Raw genomic sequence first — 12,982 nt, forward strand, 5'->3', positions numbered from 1 at the left:
TGGATTAGAAGCAAAGTAATAAATATAAAGATACATAAGTTCATGGAAGCTATATATGTATAAGGAAGGTAATACATGTAGATTTAAGTTGCATTTAACCCCTTGTGTACTCAGGACTGCCCCTGGCTGTCCTACATCACGCTGTGCAGGTGCTCAGGATAGCCGGGGGCCATCCGAACGCCGCTAATTCCCCAGCGCGGCGCAAATTCCGCGCCTGCGCAGGAGAATTAATTAGTGGGCGGAGTTTGGACGGCCCCCGGCCGTCCTCAGCACATGCCCAGAGTGACGTAGCACATTCGGGGGCCGTCCTGAGCACACAAGGTGTTGCGCCTCCTAATTAAATCCCGCAGCAAAATTTGCGCCGCAGGGAAGGGATTAATAAACTCAGACTTTCAAGTGTTGCTGTATTGATTTGTTTTTATTCACTTTTCTTTTTTTTAAATTTAATAGTGAATTAATTGTAGTTAAATAGTTATAATAATTAGTCATGACATATGGAGTTTTCCTCTTTGTTTTGGACTTTGTTACTGGACTATTTAAGTCCACATCCCTGGAGTCCTACATGCACCATCGTATACACACTTTGCACTTTTAAGCCCTGCATCGTCTGTACTGTTGTCTAATAATTCTAGTATTATGACGATATATTAATACAATGTGACATCTTTTGACAGAAGAGTGGCCTTTGTGAGCATTTCTTACATAATGTTGAATTGGTTAACCAATGGTGACCGATTTGATGGATGCAGTGTACGTGTCAAAGGTAGGAGTCCCACAGAACCATTGTGCCTGTTTCTTGTGATTTACCCAGGTTCCGTAATAAATTGGTATAACAGTGAGTTCTGGTTGGGTATTATCTTGTCCTGTAGACACCTCATGAGTTTGTGCTGCCAATCACTGACTCCCGAGCTCAGTGGATACCCCAGGCCAGGACCGTTGTGTATAAGCTATTCTTCCAATCTGGCATTTTTCTGGTAGGCGGCATTCTAAAGGGCTATTTTCAGAGCAGTATATACTGCAATCACACAACTATGCCCTGTGCCACATTGTAGCTGCAAACTCCTGCAGTGTGGGGCTTGCCTTTGTGAGGGGTGGTTTTGGTTTTCAATCTGGCTATATCATGGGCCACAGATAAGCTTCTAAAGACACCGTCACATCCACCATACAATGGCTTCTCAGAAACAACAAGGTGACAACAGTTAGGCCGGAGACACTGCCACATTCCCAAGCACACGGGCACTTGACGGAGTAGCTACATATCCGGCACTCTCTGTCTCTGCGTGCTACACCATCTGTACCCTCATCATGAGATCATGCAGCATGTCACCGCCTTACAGCTCTCTCGCTACCTGTGTTCCAGGAGAGAGTTGCCAGAGACCATGGCACCAATGCACTGGCTTCACCATCTGTTATTTAGCGCCAAGATATCCTTCTGGAAGAGAAGTGATAAGGGAAATGGACTTTCAACCCCATGTGACAAATAGAGGTAATATATTAATTAGAGTGCCTTCCTTTGGCTCGTTATCAATACCTCACTAAGTCGAGTAAATGCTGGATCTTTAAATAACTTTCAAATCGTTTCATGCAATGTTCGACTTATTTTGATTTGTGTTATTTGCTGTACATATCTATGTTTGCGCCAAATGGATATGATTAACATAAAATTGAAAATATATGTAAAAAATAAGCTCATGAAATGTGAAATGAGATAAATATTCGAAAACACTAAATTGATGTGTATGTTGAGTTTTTTCAATTAATGTCTAGCAATGGCCATGTGGGGGTTTTCTAAATATTTTGTACTGTGACATTGATCCCTTCCCATACATTAGGCTTTATTGGATCAGACCGCATTGCGTTCATAATAATGATTGCTAGCTCTGGCACCATTCACTGTTGGAGGGGGATACAGAAACAGAAACTCTAAAGCTTTGGGCTAAGAGACACTGTTCCAAGATTTGAAGTAGTAAGTGAATGAGAGCAGTGTGGTCATGCAGTATAGGGAAGTAAAAGTTCAGCTCAGGATTTAAACTTTCCTAGACAGAATTGCTCCACTTGATGCAAGATGACTTCATACAAAGTTTAGGTTTAGCTGTTTGCATGTGCAACACTAATGGGCAGGTGGGGCAAGAGGCAGTGTTAAAAAATTCATGTGTGTTCATGAAAATTGGGTAAGTGCACTATTAGCCGCTTCCAAATTCTTGCATGCAGTTAAAGTGGCTTCCCATTACTTTAGCAGTACGTGGAAGCAAAGGCTGAGGGCAGCTCTGGGTTAACTTTTGCCGATGAAGTGCGCTCCAAATAAAATAAACGGATTATTTTTGTTAATATGTTGACCAACTCTTCAAAGCTGCTCTGTAAGATTGATTTTATTAAGGTTTTATTGTATTTTACTATCTTATAAGTGCTCCAATGTACATAATTTAGCCGGTTATCTTAAAATAGTTTTGTGTTCCTCAGAAGAGTAATGTGTTGTTGACTTGTTTACACATTTTAATTTAACTGCTTAAATAACAAGCTGGCACTTTGGCCTCTACCGTCGATAGTCTGTGGGAATTTTAATATTAATTTAACCAACTGTTTTTCTAAACAAGATTTTAAAGCCTATCAAGTTAGAAAGCAAATGTTTATAGGGCTCTCGCTAATTTGAGTGTTAGTCGTGGGTTGGCTGATGTTTGGGGGCAAAACATAAAAACGGATCCTAGTTTCACTTTTCTTTCTGCCCCCAACAAAGTACACGTCAGACCGGATTATTTTTTTTACATCAAAAGAACTTCTGCCAAACTCACAAATTTTTAATTTTCCCAGGGTTATGTCAGACCACAACTCACTTATACTCAAGATCAAAATGACTCAGCTACCTAAGGTGGAGCGGACCTGGTCTTAAGAGAGGGCACTCCTATTAGATCCACATAGAGTATGTGAGACCTTTCCAGGGATGGATACCTCAGTTCATAATGGATAATCATGGCAGTGCTCCAGCCAGTATTGATACATTTAAGCCCAGTCTTCATGGTCAAACTTTGAGAGACAGTGTGGAGCGGCAAAAAAGAGAGAAAATGCTGATGGAGGACATATATGTGTTGGACTTGGCCCTTCTGGCAGGTTCACCCCTGAACTTTTTGACTTTTAGTGTTACATAATTATAAGGATTTCTGGTCTTTGCACACTTTAGCACTGTGGCGCAGTGTAAAGTGCGTGCGCTCTCTGAGTGTGTGTGTGAGATTGGCCTGCCCTCCCATAGGAATTCATGGGGAATGTGTGTGTCCCTGGTAGTTCCTGATGCATGGGGAGTGCAGATGCGAGTTTGGTATGTGTGGACTCGTGTGATTAAATGCTGCGCAATGATGTGTGCGGCGCGATTGTGTCTAGTGTGGAAGTGCCACTTCTAGAAGTTGGCATGTTTGTGTAATTTGTGTCTGGCTTGTGATTGGCTGGAGCTGGCTGGTGTGCCAGGCTCCAGGAGTCAGGATGGGTCTGCCCCAGTGGTGAATGGGAGGTCTGCATGTGTGATGGCTGGAGGAGTGCACCTGGGACCTTATTTTCTATTTTTGTACCTAGCATGTATTATTGTTTATCTTTTTGAACAAGTTTTCCAAGAATATAGTTGCTCTTTGATAAAATTGAACAAAATAATAAAAGCTACTAATCAGCTCCCAGTCTTGAATTACTTCTTCAGGTTCTGTGTTATAATATTTGTTAACTACCCTTTTATCAGTACTGGTATTTTCACTCTGTTTTTTTCGGATATCGGCTCAGCCATACTGATCAGAGCCACCCCTTTGTAGTTTTTTGGTTGACTTCTAGAAGTTGGCATGTTTGTGTAATTTGTGTCTGGCTTGTGATTGGCTGGAGCTGGCTGGTGTGCCAGGCTCCAGGAGTCAGGATGGGTCTGCCCCAGTGGTGAATGGGAGGTCTGCATGTGTGATGGCTGGAGGAGTGCACCTGGGACCTGAATAGGGCTGGGCTTTCCCCTCACAATGCTGGCTCCACCCCCTGTGGTGTGTCTGATGTCCCTGACCCATCCTGTGAATAGGCAGGGGGGCAGAGCAAAAACAAAGTGCTCAGGAACCAGTTGTATCTGGTTTGCCCCTTGCCTGCAAAGGAATTGTCTGTATAAAATGAGGCTGTGACCTCATGTTCAATGTTCTTGTTTCTGACTGGAATCTACCAGGGGCGTGCTGCTGCTTGGGGAAGGCTTGCCTCCCTGGGCCCTGCCCAGCCCCTGGATGCCTTGAATTGCTGGAGGAATTCCTGTGACCCCTCTGCCTTGCCTGGGGGACTGGAAGACTTTTTCTTGCCCTAGGACTGTCCCTGCGCTGTTCTTTCCCTTTGGGCTGGGGTTTCTATGCACCTCTGGTGCCTGGGAGCGCAGTGCTCCTTTGCCTGGTGGCCCCCTTTGCAGGGGAATCCCCTGGGGAGGGATTCTCCCGTGACTCCTGCCCTGCTTATTAATTATTTTAGTCTCAGGAGCCTACCCTGCCTTTTGCCCGTGTCTTTTGGTGTCCTAATTGAGTGTGTGCCACCCCGCTTATTTAATTATTTATATTATGGGTGCCACCCCGTTTATAGCGTCCTTAGCGAGTGCCCACCTCGCTTCTACATTTTTATTGCCTAACGAGGGTGCCCACCCTTCACTTGCCGCCAAAAGAAATCACCGCTGCAGCCCTGCTCTGTGAAACTGGAAGTCAGGCACCTTCGGCCAGGACGTGGGCGGGGCCTGCGATCCGGCAGGAAGTCCCGCCCACCGCCTCCGGCAGGAAAGTGAAGCAGGCCGAGTGATGGCCGCCTACGGCTCCCATGACTTAGGGAGAGCCCCCGGACAGCCGGCAAAGCGCAGCACCTGTGTTGTAGGGCTCCCATGTAATGGAGGGATCCCCGGCCGAGGAGTCTGCCCGGAGCCATGAGGGCTCAGCCTCCCGAAGTCCCGGTCCCGAGATGGGGGACCGGGTGTACATGGTGCACCCTGCTCCCCACCCCGGAGAAGCAGCCGGTGAGTAGAGCTGCCTGAGAGGAGGGCGGGGCGGAGAGAGCCCCAAATTGAGGCCCCACGCGCTGGAGTCCCTGTGCTCTTAAGCAGCCCCCGCTTGACAGTGTGGCTGCTCAACGATGGGGCATTTGTTTGTTTGAGGAGCAGGATGGCTCCAGAGGCCCCCACCGTTATTTTGAGAGCCCGAGGGCTCACACATGCAGCATGCTCGTTCTGAGCCTGCGGGCTCCAACAGCGATGGCCCGTATTTGTGTAAAAGTCCCGTGATGGGGCTTGTGGGCATTTATTTCTTTAAGGAGTCAGTGGGCTCCTGGGGGCAAGGCTTCATTAGAGAGCCCGTGACTCTGAGGGCCCCAGTTATTTTTACATCCCTGTGTGGCTCCAATGCCCCTCAGTTCTTCCTAGAGCCAGAGGGCTACACTGTTGGGGGACCGTTCTTTGTTGGAGGAGCCAGAGTGCTCCAGGGAATACATGTGTGCGTTTAGAGCCTAGAGGGCTCCAACGATGGGCAAGTGATGTTCTAGAGCCTAGAGGGCTCCCACGTATTGCGCCTTCTCTATCCCAGAGCCAGATGGCTCCCACAGTTGATGCAGTTTTGTTCCTGAGGGGCCAGTGAAGGCCCCTGTCGCAGATTTGTTTTACAGCTGCCCAGCAAGTAGTGGGCAGCTGCACCGTTTAGGTTTCTTTCTTTTAGGGACTTGTTCTTGGACTCAGGAGTGAGGCGCACTTCTTCGCCCCTACTTGGCCTTCCCCAGCTGCGCAGCACTTAGTGCCAGCTGCAGTGTTTAGGCCCTGTCCCTGTCCTCAGCTACCCAGCAAGTAGTGGGCAGCTGCTATGTTTAGGTTTTTGGCGCAGTGGCGCAACCTGGACTTTGTTGTGAGTTATGTGCTTCTTAGGGTGCTAGGAAATGTACTGTGTGTTGTATGTTTTGCCACCCTGTGTTCTGGAACCTCTGTGTTTTTATGCATCATGTACAAAGTTGCTTTCCTTACACCGCTGAATGTATGTTAATGCATCATGTGTTTTCTTCCCCCACACCTCTGAATGTTGTGATGCATCATGTGTACTGTTCTCATGCTTATACCCCTAAATGTATAGTGATACTTAGGGGGTTGTTCTTCCTAGTACAGGTGTTGCTAGTGAGGTCCCGGTTCCCTGCGTGACATTCTCCTAAGGTGGTTAGGGTTGCGTAGGTGGTACTTACCTCTTACCAGTGATTACTGGTTGTGTGCTCTATTTTCTATTTGTTCTACAATTATTCTATGTGCTAAGGGTTATCCCTACAAAGTGCTATTTCTACCAAGTATTCTAGTTCTAAAAGTGCTTATTCGTGACAGTGGTCCATGTGGCCCTGTCCCATGTACATAATCCCCTGTGAATTCTGCCCGTGCCTCCATTGTAAAGTGTGTGTTTACTGTCTAATGTGTTTTGTAATACAAAGGCTATTTTTACATATACCTTGTGTGAAGTTCCTTTTGTGGGGGGCCTGGGATGTTGTTGCTGGAGGGTGCGTGCGCAAATGCTTTACACATCGCCTCTGACATAAGCCTGACTGTTCGTGCCAAGCTACCAAGAGCGTGAGCAGGGGTTATCTTGGCAGGTGACTTCCTTGCCCTGACTTAGAATGGTTGTTTCTGCCTGGCGTTGGTGCAAGCCTTAGCCAACCAGAATTCCCATCTCTAACAATATGCACATCTAGCTAAAGCAGAAATAAAATTGCTAGACATGGTCTCTTCAGGGTGTCGGTCTGATATGGCTCTCTTGGCAATAGCAATAGCCAAAGCAATGATTATCAATATATCTGTAAAAAAAGCTGCAGATAAATATATAGTATGGCTCAAAAAATTCTATGAATATAACAAGATGGTGGGGCAATTCCTGGCATTTAGAACTAGACAATCGATTGCTGTGGGGCATATTAAGGAAATAAGAGACCCAGTGCTCTGTGTGAAATCAGACCTGACTGATATAAGGTCTGCTTTTCAGCGCTTTTATCAACAACTATATTCCAATGATACAGGCGAAATAACCAACACAATTGGGGAGTACCTGGCCTCAGCTCTGAAGATGCCCTAGAGACAGATGCTTGATCAGCCCATCTCGGCAGAGGAGGTAGGATTATCTATCAGCAGTATAAAGTCAGGGAAAGCCACAGGTAAAGACTTTATTCACGGAGAGTTTTATAGAGCCTTTTGTGCCGTACTTCAAAATAATTTGGTGCATCTATTTCAACATGTTCAGAAAGGCATTGCCCCTCCAGATAGCTGGGCTACAGCGAACATAGTTGTTTTTCAAAAGAAAAATAAGTCACCCAAAGAACTAGGTTCATATCGGCCGATCACGATTATTAACAGTGATTCCAAGATTTATAAAAAAATTCTGGCAGCACGTTTATTGGCTATTATCAGCCGGCTCGCTTCCCCTGTCCAGCATGGTATTATCCTAAGGAAGGGGGACCTCTAATCACATCTGACGGGTCATTGCCCTCTTAAATGCGGCCAGAACAACTCGAGACTCTATGGCAATAATATTTCTGGATGAGGAAAAATCTTTTGATAGGGTTTCCTGGCCACATCTGTGGGAAATATTATCTAATAAGGGGATCGGCCAGGGGTTTATTAGGTCAATGAAAAAAGCCCTCTATGACAACCCTAGAGCGAAGATCTCTTTTACGGCGGTCTGTTAGAAGTGGTGAATATAAAATGGGATACTAGGCAAGGGTGTCCATGCTCCCCCCTTTTGTTTGCGCCATAAATTGATACCTTGATTAGGCAAATTCAACCCAATCCGGCAATTCTGCCAATAAGTTCACTAGGGAGTGAGACGAAAATTCTGGCTTATGCCGACGATTTGGCAATTGTCACCCGAGCCTAGAAGCACCCTATTAGAAATTGAAAAAGAAGCTAGGAGATTTGGGAAATTTTCTGGCTACCTGCTAAATCAGGAAAACCCTAGGTTATAATTAATAAAGAGACGCTATTTTCTGATAGACGGGTTGCAGAAAAGGCATTATATTTAGGCGTTACCATCAGGTCAAATGTGGGAAAAATTGTGAAAGCCATCTTGGCACCCTTGATACATAAGACTGAGCTGGATTTTGGGAGATGGGACAACCTGAGACTCTTGCTGATAGGGCGGAGCAATGCTGTTAAAATGATGTCACTAACCAAAATCCTGTATTTTATTCGGGCCATTCATTACAAGTGGGCAATAAGTTGTTTAAAATACTTGATGGGATGCTAACACTCTTCCTTTGGGCATTTGCTAACCCTGGGAGGGCATTAGGATTTATGATCCTACCGAAGGAACGCGGCTGTCTGGCAGTACCTAATCTTAAATTATATTATTGGGCTGCAGCATTGCAGCAGTTTACAGTCCTTCTGCATGAGCAGGAGACTAGACCATGGAGGGGAGGTGCATCTTAAGCCACTGGATATATGAGCTTCAAATGGGTGAAAAAAGCTGGGGTTGCCTACCTCAGCAAATTGAGTTTGGGTATTATAAGAAAGTTCAGGTTAAAGTTCTGGTGGCTGCGTTTCGTATATGGCAGTGGTTCCCAAACTGTGCGCCGCTGCGCCCTGGTGCGCCACTCCTTAGAGAATAAATCTGTCATGTGTCAGCCCATTTGCAGGACGCAGTCTTCTCCTTCTTTTTCTGAGAGGATTAAAAGGACAAAAGAGGAGGCTGAGGTGCGGGCTACGTGCAAGAGAAAGATACTTCGTTTCTGCTGCATGAAGAGAATTCATCTGCCCTAGTAACTGTAGTGCAACCTCCTGGCCTTAGCACAGAGGACGGGCTCTGAGCCTTTGGTCTCCACCTTTCTCTTTTTTTCTCTCCCCTTATCTTTTCCTTCTCGCTTCACTTCCCCCTCCCACTGTTTTTCTCCCCTTGCTGTCTTTTACTCTCGCCCCTTCACTCCCTTTATCTCTTTTATTTCTCTTTCTCTCTCTTTCAGTTCTCTCTGTATACACTTTTCTTTGCCCTCGTGTTTCTCTACCCCTGTCTTTCTTCTCCTTTTATAGCGCACCAATGGCCTTTTTCCCATGGTGCCCCCTGCTAACTATAATTAGTTTTTACTTCAGTTAAATGATCCACAGAAATTCTTTTTTTTTTTTAAATGAACCAATAGAATCCTGCAGATTACTTATAGCTGTACGCCAAAGCTGATACAACTATATTGTTCAGGTAAAAACAGGAATTTTCATTATAATTGAACTGCCCAGCACATGAAGCCAGCCTGAGAGTTTCTATGTTCGGTATTTGCATTTTAATTATCACATTTAAGAACAGGAGACTTACACTTTGTATAGAGCTGTTGCATGTAACCATGCAACAACTCCATGCGCCTCATGTAATATGGAACCTTTAGTCAATCTTAGCTTTTTAGCCATCATAACTTTGAATTTTGGTACTCATTGGTTTGTTTACTCTTATATTTATGGGAGAGTGAAGGGGGAGCTTGAAATGAGGGGGAAACAACAGAAAAAGTGCAAGAAAGAGTGGAGGAAAGACACAGAGGACACAGGAGAGTGAAAGGGGGAGATTGAGATGAAGGTAAAAAACGAGTGAAAAACGGAAGAAAGACACAGAAGGCGAGTGAAGGGGGAGCTTGAAATGATTGGGACACAGAAAAAGTGCAGGAAAGATTGGAGGAATGACACAGAGGACACAGGAGAGTGAAAGGGGGAGATTGAGAGAAGGGTAAGAAATGAGTGAAAAACGGAGGAAAGACACAGAAGGAGAGTGAAGGGGGAGCTTGAAATGATTGGGAAACAACAAAAAAAGTGCAGGAACGATTGGAGGAATGACACAGGACACAGGAGAGTGAAATGGGGAGATTGAGATGAGGGTAAAAAACGAGTGAAAAACGGAGGAAAGAAACAGAAGGAGAGTGAAGGGGGAGCTTGAAATGATTGGGAAACAGAAAAAGTGCAGGAAAGATTGGAGGAATGACACAGACGACATAGGAGAGTGAAACCGGTGATTGAGATGAGGGTAAAAAACGGAGGAAAGACACAAAAGGAGAGTTAAGGGGAAGCTTGAAATGAGGGAGAAACGATGATTGGGAAACAGCAGACAGAGTGCAAGAACGATTGGAGGCTGGTCTTGCTTACATCCCGCCCACCGGTAAAAAAATGGTGGGGAGCCACGGCCAACTGCCAATTAGGTCAAGGGAGCCACAGGTTTAAAAAAGTTTGGGAACCACTGGTATATGGTAAACAGTTCGTAAAAGAGTAGGGATGGGCAGATTTTTATACACAAATACATTGCAGCCCTCTTTTACAGGAACATTTTTAGGAAACATGTGTCAGTAAATGGTCGATTTATGGCCCATTTCGTTTGGGGGATTTTTTCCACATAAATTTGATAAAGACATTCGATGTTATCCAACAGAATTTCATGCTTGATGGTAAGGCTTTTTTTAAAATATCTACAGATTAGGGATTTTTTAAGGAAGAAATGAGTCAAATTGGAGGGGTTTAGCAAGATAGAGATTGTAGAGCTGATCATTGATAGTAATACCTTGATTGCACCACATACAGACTAAAACAATGCAAGACAATTTGACTAAACATTCGAAGAGCTGGCAAGACAAGATAAATGTGCAAACTAATGAACTGGCTAGTTCATTAGAAGGTGCTCAAATGTTCTTCATTTCGGTTAATCTACATGCTCAACACTTCAAAACCTGCTTTATCTGTACATAACCCCATGGAAAATAGCCAAATGAGGAGACTTCAGGGACAAGATGCCCAAGATGTAAGGAATATGGAGCAGATATACTGCGTTTGCTGGCCAGCTGGCCAGCGTTAGAAGTCCTTAAATTTAGAATCATTGAGTTTTTAACAAATAAGCTAGGGGTGCATGCTACTCTATCTCCTCAGCGAATACTTCTAGGGATTCACAATGACATAGTCCCGGTTAAGGCTCAACCATTTATGTTTTTTGCTATGTCCGTTTTTAGGCTGTGTCTGACAACAGCCTGGCTTGATCCTTCCCCTCCGGTATTTCATCAATTGTTTGCACGTTTATTGTAGGTTTATCATCTGTTTATTGTTGGTTTATCATCTGGAAAGATAAATTTATGCTCGGAAAGGCAAGAACTCTCGAAAGAAAATATCTAAAATCTGGTCCCCCCCTTAGTGATTGGGAACTAGTAGGCACTTCTGGGGAATAATAAGGGAAAATACCTTTTTAGCCACTTGATCAATTTGGGAGGGATTCAAGGATCGCATCTGTATATTTATGGTTTCTATGTGCTTATCTATTTATCTGTCTAGATTTTATTCTTCCTGTCTTTTATTTACTTGATGCATTTTATAAAATCATGTATTGTCAGTTGATTCATTCATCAGATGTATATTATGGGAATTGTCTGCGTGTGGGGGGGATTATCCTAATGTGGAAAATTAAATAAAAAGACGTATTAAAAAAGGAATTTTTACTTCCTAATAATCAGAAATTGATATGTAATTTAATAAAAGATTGGAATATACCTAAAGATATATTATTTCCAACATTCTACAAATCTAGCAAGATCATGTTCTCAGTATTTGGGCTAAAAGGGCTATTTTCAGTTGAAGATAGGTGAAGTGGAGTTTGATGTGACAAACATGAAGGGGCTTATTGTATAAGTTTCTGAAGTGGACTAGGTCTCCTTTCTTTAGGAGATGCTGGTGATATATATACCCTGTTCAACACCTAAGCAGAACAATTCCAAATGAAAGCCTCAAAATCAAATCAAATCAGACTCATATAGGCATGTCAGTATTGACATTCACTGGCAGATTCATAGATTACATTTGGACGACCCTACGAAGGCCACTTATACATAATATGAAAAGACCCAGTGATCTGAAAGATGTTTAAGCTTTCCTCTAAAAAACCACAGAGGATACTTTCAAGGCATATTATCAGAAAATGGAATGTAATATGTGTTAGCAGAACACTAAAGGCTCTCAAGAGGCACTGCTGCAGGCACTGTTAAAGATCTTGTAAAATAATTAGAGGTCATACTCTGGTCACCTTCCCCATGAAACGAGACACAGATGTAGCTCCATATTCAATGTCGGCAGGTTTGATAGCTGTCCTTATGCAGTTATATCAACATGGAAAATCCTTTCCTCAGACCCTTAACAAAGCAAAACCCTATTTATCAGACTTGTTAATATTGTGGGTAAGTGTTTGACTTCCCCCTAGAAAGGATCAAAAACACATTACTTCTTTGCTCCTGTACCTTGACACATTTAGAACAATTTATTTATTGGGTTTTTAAAAATAATCATATACTTTCCTCAAATATAACATACTTATTCCACCCTTTAGTCTGAACAATATCTTACTCTACACACTGATAACTGTACAAAATCCAAGAAGGGGGTGACCACGAACACCTATCTTACTTTATGACCAACCTACCTGGCACAGACCCAGTTGGCCCATCACTTTTTTCCCAGCATTTCTGCAACACAATTCTGTCTTCTGTCAATCCAGCACTTTATGTACCTCGAAGAGTAATAATTCTAGGATATTGTTGCATTTCACAAAGTGAACTGACTTTGCAACTGCTCTTTAATGGACTTTTATCAACCTCACCGTAATGGTCAATAACACTAGTAGCAATAGTAGAAAAGGTATACAAATATATACAGTAACTTGTCATTTATTAGCCCAATTGTCATAGAAACCATAATTGCAGTTAAATAACAGTTTTTGCAGACCTTCCATATGTCTATAACTGAGACTGTTAAGGTCTGTCTTGACACTGCAACTGACTTCAAGACCTAATGTTACCAATTCTTTCAAATGTACGTAGAGTGGGTTTTGGCTCCATCAGAGGTTTATCTCTCTTGCATCTCATACTATGGGCTATTTTTGTAGAGCAGTCCACATTCTTGGAAGTGGTTGCATAGGAATGCATGAGTGACTATTTTACATCTAAAAAGTACAATTACTCATTACACTGCCATCCATATGTTGATTCTATACAG

The 12,982-nt window shown here is 43.6% G+C and overlaps 1 protein-coding gene across 1 annotated transcript in view; it reads left to right on the forward strand.

The window, feature by feature from the left end:
• CREB5 (cAMP responsive element binding protein 5) overlaps nt 1-12,982 on the forward strand; it is a 1,158,307-nt gene that overhangs the window by 16,906 nt on the left and 1,128,419 nt on the right. The window lies entirely within an intron of this gene.

Source organism: Lissotriton vulgaris, chromosome 10 (assembly GCF_964263255.1).
Source record: "Lissotriton vulgaris chromosome 10, aLisVul1.2, whole genome shotgun sequence".
Lineage (NCBI taxonomy): Eukaryota > Metazoa > Chordata > Amphibia > Caudata > Salamandridae > Lissotriton > Lissotriton vulgaris.